Raw genomic sequence first — 9,289 nt, forward strand, 5'->3', positions numbered from 1 at the left:
TCAGATATATAAACCTGTACATATTTATGCACATATTCCATGGATGATGCAAAAGAGGAGCACCTTACAGGCAGCAATTGACATACACTCATTTAACATGTACAAAAGCAGACATATTTCATGCAAACACATCAATACACATATTTATATATTTACAACTCATGGATGAAGCAACTTCCAGGGGGCTTCAGTCCTGCTTATGGCCTGGTCTTAGCTTTTTTTTTATTTCTGAGACAAAGGAATAAATTCATAATCAAAAAAGTAATTGATTACAGATAAAGAGGAATTAAAAAATGTAACAGGTTACGTGTATTTTCATTAAAACTAAATATTTTGTATTTGTGTATCCATTATAGAATTTCATGGCGAGTTCAGAATGACAATGGTTGACAGGGGTTAAAGGTTAACAGGGTCCAAGAGATTAGAAGAAGATATATGTCTGCTCAATTAGGACTGACCTGGCTACACATTATCCAGCTATCTCTTAGTTTGTAGTGAGTTCAGGGCCAAAATTTTATCTGTCTTCCATTCCAAGATACAAAGTGAATTTAGACTGACAGTATTTTATGCCATAAGCTGACAAGGCATAGGAATTACAGTGAAACAATTCGTATATATTGACATCAAGTTTTGTATTTAATTTAGTCATTTCTTGGTTGCCCCATTATAATTTGCATTTTTAGAAGTGTAAACTTGCCTATATTTTTGCTGTATACAAGAATGAATGGAGCTATCCCTAGAGTGAGAGCTTATCTGAAGCCACAATTAGTCTCAAGCCCTTCTCTTAGTGAGGCTTATGGAGAACCACAAAAGTATTTATTGCAGCCATAAAACTGTAAAATTGTTTTAGAAGTTCTAAGCAAGTTAACTTCTACAATTGTTTGAATCAAATCAGAAATTATATAATCAGGAATTAATTCATCTGAATAGCAGCACATCTTCCTAAACCCTAGGAATTTTATTCAATAAAAATGGGTAAAAACCCAGAAAGTGAGTGTTCATGCCAAGCCTGAATTTTTTAAATTTAATTTAATTTTATTAATTATACTTTATTCACTTTATATCCCCCCATAATTCCCTCCCTCCTCCCCTCCCAGTCCTACCCTCCCTCCTCCTTCTTTACCCATGCCCCTCCCCAAGTCCACTTATAAGGGAGGTCCTCCTCTCCTTCCTTCTGACCTTAGTCTATCAGATCACATCAGGAGTGGCTGCATTGTCATCTTCTGTTTCCTGGTAAGGCTGGTTCCCTCCTCAGGGGGAGGTGATCAAAGAGCAGGCCAATCAGATTATGTCAGAGTCAGTCCCTCTTCCCATTACTATGGAACCTACTTGGACACTAAACTGCCCTGGGCTACATCTGTGCAGGGGTTCTAGGTTATCTCCATGCCTGGTACTTGGTTGGAGTATGAGTCTCTGGGGAGACCCCTCTGTTCAAATTTTCTGGTTCTGTTGCTCTCCTTGTGGGGTTCCTGTCCTCTCCAGGTCTTACTATTTCCCATTTCTTACATAAGATTCCATGCACTCTGCCCAACAGTTGGCCGTAAGTCTCAGTGTCTGCTTTGATAGTCTGCAGGGCAGAGCCTTTCAGAGGCGCTCTGTGGCAGGTTTCTAGGTTGTTTCCTGTTTTCTTCTTCTTCTGATGTCCATCCTGTTTGCCTTTTGGGATGGGGATTGAGCATTTTAGTCAGGATCCTCTCTCTTAATTAGTTTCTTTTGATGTACAGATTCTAGTAGGTTTATCCTATGTTATATGTCTATATGAGTGAGTATATACCGTGTGTGTCTTTCTACTTCTGGGACAGCTCACTCAGGACGATCCTTTCCAAGTCCCACCATTTACCTGCAAATTTCATGGTTTCCTTGTTTTACATTGCACAGTAATACTCCATTGTGTGCATGTACCACAATTTCTGTCTCCATTCTTCAGTTGAGGGGCATCTGGGCTATTTCCAGCTTCTGACTATTACAAATAAAGCTGCTACAAACATGGTTGAGCAAATGTCCTTATTGTGTACTTGAGCCTCTTTTGGATATATGCCTAGTAGTGGTATGGCTGGATCTTGAGGAAGCACTATTCCTAGTTGTCTAAGAAATCGGCAGCTGGATTTCCAGAGTGGTTGTACAAGTTTACATTTCTACCAGCAGTGGAGGAGGGTTCCCCTTTCTCAACAACCTCTCCAGCATGTGTTGTCACTTTAGTTTTTCATCTTGGCCATTCTGATGGGTGTAAGGTGAATTCTCAAGGTCGTTTTGATTTGCATTTCCCTAATAGCTAATGACGTTGAACATTTCTTTAAGTGTTTCTCTGCCATTTGATATTCCTCTACAGAGAGTTCTCTGTTTAGCTCTGCTCCACATTTTTTAAATTGGATTACTTGGTTTGCTGCTTTTCAGCTTCTTTAGTTCTTTATATATACTGGATATTAGCCCTCTGTCAGATAAAGGGTTGGTGAAGATTCTTTCCCAATGTGTCTCCTAACATGACCTTGCCTCTCCACTCAACTCCCACTTTTCCTTATAGTTGAACCAACTGCATTGATTGTTCCTGGTACTTGAGGATAGCATGGGAGGTTCTGATTGGGCTTTCAGTCATTTACAGGCTGTTACAATGGATAATAAAGTTAGATATGCCCCTCTTAGTCTTGTCTCTGGTGTTTGATTCCCAGGATTCTGCATGGGCCCTGTTGCCACTCATTCCAGTTCCCCATGGTTCCTGATTTCCATATTTATGTAAATACTGGCAATCAGGACTAGTTATTTGCAAGACCAGCAAAACCTCTTCTCTGCTGAGCCAACTCTCATGCCCTATGTTGCCTATTTTTGATCACCATTTACATTGCTGATGCTTTCATCTGTTATTTGTAACTTTTAAATATAGATTTCATTTTAGGAAGATCATATCAATGCTATAATTTAAAGTGAGGCACTTCAAGTTTCTAGATTATATGTACATAATTAGAGGGAATGAATAACTTGTGTAGAAAATTGAGCAAAGAGCTGTCAGTTCTTTGATTTGATTGATTAATTTTTGTTTGTTTGATTAATTTTTGGTAGAGTATTCTGTGCCCCTGACTATTCTGGAACTCATTGCATAGACCAGGCTACCATCCAACTCTATGAGATATACCTGCCTCTGCCTCCTGAGGGTTGTTGGAATTAAAGGCATGACAAAATACACCCAGCTTACCCATTGTTTTTATACTTAGGAACTGTTCATACAATTTCTCTGAGGTGGGCTAAGCACAGTTGATCTGTTTAATTGTCTCCCCTTCTTTATGTCTATTAATTAGCATTTCTCCTACAAGGCTACATCATGTTTTTGAATTTTTTAATTTATTTTTATTAATTACAGTTTATTCATTTTGTATCCCCCTTGTAGTTCCCTCCCACCTCCCCTCCTAACCCCACCCTCCCTCCATCTCTCCCAGCAGTGCCCCTTCCCCAGTCCACTGATAAGGGATGTCCACCTCCCCTTCCCTCTGATTCTAGTCTATAAGGACTAGTCAGGAGTGGCTGCAGTGTATTCCTCTGTGGCCTGGTAAGGCTAGGTGTGGGGAACACACCTGCAAGGTAAGCACTCAGGAGGCAGAGGCAGGAGGATCACATTTCCAAAACTTTTTAAAGATTTTTTTTTACTATTTATACAACATTTGCCTGCACACTTGATCTCTGTATAGATGCTTGTGAGCCACCATGTGGTTGCTTGGAATTGAACTCATGGCCTTTGGAAGAATATTGAGTAGTGCTCTTAACCTCTGAGCCACCTCTCCAGCATCATCCAAAAACATTAAGAAGGAATTTAAGGTATTAATTTGTTCATGGTGCTTTTTTTCTTTCCTACTTTCTTTCTTCTGATTTATTAGTTTATCTATCTATCTATCTATCTATCTATCTATCTATCTATTTACTTATTTTACAGTGTTCTGCCTGCATGTACCACTGCAAGCCATAAGAGGGCATGAGATCTCACTATAGATGGTTGTGAGCCACCATGTGGTTGCTGGGAATTGAAGTCAGGACCTTTACAAGAGCAGCCAATGCTCTTAACATCTGAGCTACCTCTCTAGCCCTGGTCTCACTTTTCCTTACTTCATGTTACTTAAATTTTCTAAAACATAAATGATGTGTCATGAACATATGTAGAAGGAGGCATTTTTTTTTCAAGGAAGAAAATGAAAAGATGATTAACAGATGTCTTAATGATTCTTTACTATGGTCACACATAAATTTGAATACTGTCGAGTATATCTCAACAGTTTATATCACCATGTGGTGAATCAAATTTATCATTGTGTTTTCAGGATGGTGTTTCTTACTCATGACCACTAGGAGGCTGTATGCTGCCTTAGCTGAGCTAATTGGATGGATGAGTAAATTGTGCCTTTTCATCAGGAGGTGGGGAGGCCAACCTTGAACTTGTGATCCTCCTGTCTCAGCCTTCTGAATGCTGGGGTTCGAAGCTTGGGCCACTAAAGTAAGAATACTGAAGCAGATGGTATATTTATCTGTTTGTGATGATTATCACCTTTTAAGATTTCCAAACTTGATATGTTTAATATGTCTCACACATTTAATAAGATATTAAAATGTATCACTCTGCCATGTCAGGCAACCCCTAACCAACTGAAATTCCAATTCCAGGGAATCCACTATCCTCTTCTATCCTCCAGGGACACACACACACACATGAACAAATGTGTCTTTTAAAAAGTAAATGTGTAATCGGCATCACAACCAGAAAAGCACATTTTGAAGAGATGTAGCTGAGAAGCACCGTGATAATGTGACCTTAATGTGCAGAATTGTTGGGAGCCGCCGCGTGAATGTTTCGCCGGCGGAAACGCACGCGACCACAGGAATCCTTCCGCAGTAAACTTTATTAGTCACGCGATGAAGAGGGGAGAGAGGCCGCCCTGCCACCTCGTGGGCGCGGGCGGCTTCCCGAGGGCCGCGGCCCCGGGCGGGGAAACGGGGAAGGAAGAGATCGAAGGAGAGGACGGGCCCCGGAGTAGCGCTGTTTATATAAGCCGGGGTCGCACCTGAGTGACGTGTGAATACCCTGACTGGCTGCTTACTTTTACCCCGCCTGATGACTAGGACCATTATGCTAGTGGCCTTGTGACGTGTCAATACCCTGGTTGGCTGCTCACTCTTACCGGCGTGCCTACGCAATCCTTAGCGTGCTCACGCAATCTTTAGCGTGTATACGCATCTACGCATGCACCCTGGAGGTTTAAGTTTTGAGGGCGAGATGTCAGCGCCAGCTAGTGGCATCTGAGTCTCGGCTCCCCACATCTCCCTTTTTGTTATAAATAAATAAATGAAAACTGCCTAAAAGCCTATAAGCACGGTACAAGAGGGCCCTAAGCTCGATCAAGCAAACTCCTTCTTTGGGGAGTAAGCGATCAAAAGCTTTAGATTACTCCCTTACCCCACCAGGTGCAATGGAAACAAGTCCTCTGGGTGCAGGGGCTAGGGGAGAAGATTTTTAAAAGGAGGTGACACTCATTCCCGTGCAATGGAATAAAATTCCAGGGAGTGCAAGAGCTGTCACCCTCCTGTCTAGGTACCATAACCGTTTAGGCAAAGGCAACATTAACCTGGATCACTCATCGACTCAGTGCAATGGGTGAAACCCCTGAGGTGCATCGACTGAGTGTCACAGTCTGTTTTAATTTTTTAACATGGATAACCAAATTTTTGGGAGACGATCCTTGTTCCAAGGGTGCTAGTGCTTGCGCGATTGCGACCTAGTCACGTTTGTTTTGGGTATAGAGTTTGCAGAACAACCAGAGTAAAAAACACTAAGCCACGACACAATGCTACACCAAACATTCCGACCCCCACCCAATCTGAAGTAAGAAAAGGCAGAAGAAACCCAGGGTAAAGCCAGTCTGTGGGCAATGAATCCACTCGAGTAGAATTAGTGGTCCTCCTCGCTGTCCTTGATTCTTTCAGCAGTAGCAGGTGTGTCTGTTGGAAGATCATCTTCAGCTGTCACGAGCTTTCGCGTGAGGCGCTCCGGTACCCAGAATGGATTGTTTTCTTCCTGTGGAAAAACACAGACAGCTCCCCTGGATCTTATTAAAATAGGATCCGGGCCTTTCCACTGTCCAGTTAAGACATCCTTTCATATAATCATCTCCTTGGGCCTGTTAGGCCCTGAACAGTGGCGATCAGCAGCCGAATGGCCTTGACTGTCCAAATTTAAAAAATTGAGAGTGAAGAGTGCCAGTGAAACCGTCACTCGTGGCACTGAGGGCAGAGCCTCCTGGACTCCTCCCCTTTGTTTTATTAAATAGGATTTTAGGGTGCGGTGAGCACGTTCAATGATGCCCTGGCTTTGGGGGTTGTAGGGGAGCCCTGTGAGATGGGTTATTTCCATCTGATGACAAAACTGTTTAAATTTTTGAGAAGTATAGGCTGGCCCATTGTCAGTTTTTAGAATTTTGGGCTTTCCCCAGGCACTCCATGCCTCCAGGCAATGTTGAATAACATGGGCTGTCTTTTCTCCAGTCAGGGGAGAAGCAAACATAACTCCAGAGCAAGTATCAACAGAAACATGCAAGTATTGAAGTTTACCAAAAAATGAAATGTGGGTGACATCCATCTGCCACACTTGTAGTGGACAGATTCCTTTGGGATTAATCCCAACATGAGGCACAGGTAAGAACTGACAGCAATTTTGACATTGGGTAACAATATTTCTAGCTTTTTTTTTAGTTATGTTAAATCGATTACGCAATGTCTCAGCTGTAACATGAAATCTTTTATGAAACTCCTTAGCCAATTTTAAATTTAAAAGGAGGGCAAATGCAATCATCTTTGTGGCTCGATCTGCCAGGTCGTTTTCACGGGACATGGGCCCCGGTAGACCGGAATGAGCCCTGATGTGTGTAATAAAAACAGGGTATCTTCTGGTAATTAAGGCAAACTGAATCTTTTGAAAAATTTTTGCAAGCTTGCTAGACACTTTAATTAATCCAGCAGCCTCTAAGATTTTGGTTGCATTTACCACATAACTAGAATCAGAAACAATATTTAAGGGACCTGGAAATTTTTTCAAAACTTCTAACACCACTAAACATTCCACAATTTGAGGCGAGGTCTCATGATATTGCTTAGAAATAACTTTATTATTAACCACATAAGCTCCTATTCCTGTTTTTGACCCATCTGTATAGACTACCAGTCCATCCCGAAGTGGCTTTTGGGACGTTACATGCGGGAAGACTACCTCCTGAGTTAAGGCAAATTGCAAAATAGGATGTTTTGGGTAATGATTATCAATTGAACCACTAAAAGAGGTAACCAGCACCGCCCAAATATCAGAGGTAGCAGTTAATACCTGAACTTGATGAGCCGTATAAGGCACTATTAAAGACTTTGGCTCCCTCCCAAAGTATGTAATGGCTGTTTTTAACCCACGAAGTGCGAGTTGAGCGACTGCATCCGGATACCATTTAATAATTTTTGTAGGAGAGGCATTGGGATGAACCCACACTAAGGACCCACCTTGCCATAATACAGCAGTTGGCAAATGTTTAGTTTTAATGACACACAGGTCAAAGGCCTTAGTTTTATCTACACGTTTTAATTGGGCATCCTGTAAAGCATTTTCTACCACTCGCAGAGCGTGGCTTGCAGCCGGTGTTAAGGCTCTGGGTGAAGAAATATGAACATCCCCTTCCAAAATATCAAATAGGGGCTTTAATTTAGCAGAAGGAATCTTTAAATAAAATTGAACAGTACCTGAACAGAATGGTGGCAAACTCATAGCTTTACCCTCTTTATCTCCGGACCAGTATGGTGGCTGGCCACGTGTAACTGAACTCAGCTGGAAACCCTAAACTTAGCTGGAAACCCTAAACAAACATGGCAGCCAAACTACAGCTTTACGTGCCTTTAATTGCTGAACCATTATGGCGGCAGGCCATGTGTTAGCATTAGCAGGCTGCGACTGACAACACCAAGTACAGCCACTAGGTGTTGCTGATACAGTAAACACTGTGGAGCATCTATAATCCCCCACAACCAAAATTTTTTAATGATTAAACAAGCTTTAAAATTAACTGCTTAACAGAACAATTTTAAACTGTAAAAATTATTTTAGCCATATCAAACCTATTAGCTAGAATTTTTTTTTTCTTAAAAGAGCATAAAAACATTTTGTAATGAACAATCACCAGTCTTTTAAATGAATTATATGGAGAGCACATGGGAGGCAGGGGCCTCCTAGCCTGAATCAAAGATGGCGCCGGCCACGTGGGGACCGCTGACATACCCAAGGTCCCGCCCATTTTTCCCAAAGCCAAGATGGCTGCGCCCAGTTGCCAGCCACGTGGAAGCCTCTGATGAAAGCCAAGATGGCTGCGCCCAGGCATTTAGCGGGAATTTTAATCTTATAGGATAAAGAGGCCTTTTTATTGGGTTTTTTCTTTTTCTTTTACCTCTTATTACCAGGGCGTCCTTTCCCTGACCTCTCTCTTCCGTGGCTTTAACGTCCACAGAAGGGCCTTTTTTCTTAGAGACGTCCCTATCTCTATCCATTGGGACCCTTAACCTCATCTCACGTCCTGATTCTGGCATGTTGTCTTGCAACCCCCCTATCCTTAACCTTCTGTTACTCCTCTTTCTCCCGAGGCAGTCCTTGAATTTGCACGAGACCAAAAAAAGGAAAGCTATGGCGGCTATCACAGCAGAGAAGGCCATAAGGGCTTCCGCTAGCCGAAATGAGAAACGGGATAAGTCGAGATCGAACATGTCTTTCAGGACAAACCTTAATGTTGCGGTTCTGAATTCCTCCCCGCTAAAGGGGGCCCTCCTTACCCAGCAATGTTCCGGGGTTTCAGCACCAGATGTTGGGAGCCGCCGCGTGAATGTTTCGCCGGCGGAAACGCACGCGACCACAGGAATCCTTCCGCAGTAAACTTTATTAGTCACGCGATGAAGAGGGGAGAGAGGCCGCCCTGCCACCTCGTGGGCGCGGGCGGCTTCCCGAGGGCCGCGGCCCCGGGCGGGGAAACGGGGAAGGAAGAGATCGAAGGAGAGGACTGGCCCCGGAGTAGCGCTGTTTATATAAGCCGGGGTCGCACCTGAGTGACGTGTGAATACCCTGACTGGCTGCTTACTTTTACCCCGCCTGATGACTAGGACCATTATGCTAGCGGCCTTGTGACGTGTCAATACCCTGGTTGGCTGCTCACTCTTACCGGCGTGCCTACGCAATCCTTAGCGTGCTCACGCAATCTTTAGCGTGTATACGCATCTACGCATGCACCCTGGAGGT

At 43.0% G+C, this 9,289-nt stretch overlaps 1 long non-coding RNA gene across 1 annotated transcript; it reads right to left on the reverse strand.

The window, feature by feature from the left end:
- Window positions 1–5,630: 5,630 nt before the first annotated feature.
- Window positions 5,631–8,952, reverse strand: LOC132650492 (uncharacterized). Its single transcript, XR_009588852.1, has 2 exons — window positions 8,830–8,952; window positions 5,631–6,049 (listed from the first exon to the last, which is right to left on the reverse strand). It is a non-coding gene; the product is annotated as an uncharacterized LOC132650492 (long non-coding RNA).
- Between the last annotated feature and the right edge of the window lie 337 nt (window positions 8,953–9,289).

This window comes from Meriones unguiculatus (genome assembly GCF_030254825.1).
Source record: "Meriones unguiculatus strain TT.TT164.6M chromosome 13 unlocalized genomic scaffold, Bangor_MerUng_6.1 Chr13, whole genome shotgun sequence".
NCBI classification, from domain to species: Eukaryota; Metazoa; Chordata; class Mammalia; order Rodentia; family Muridae; genus Meriones; species Meriones unguiculatus.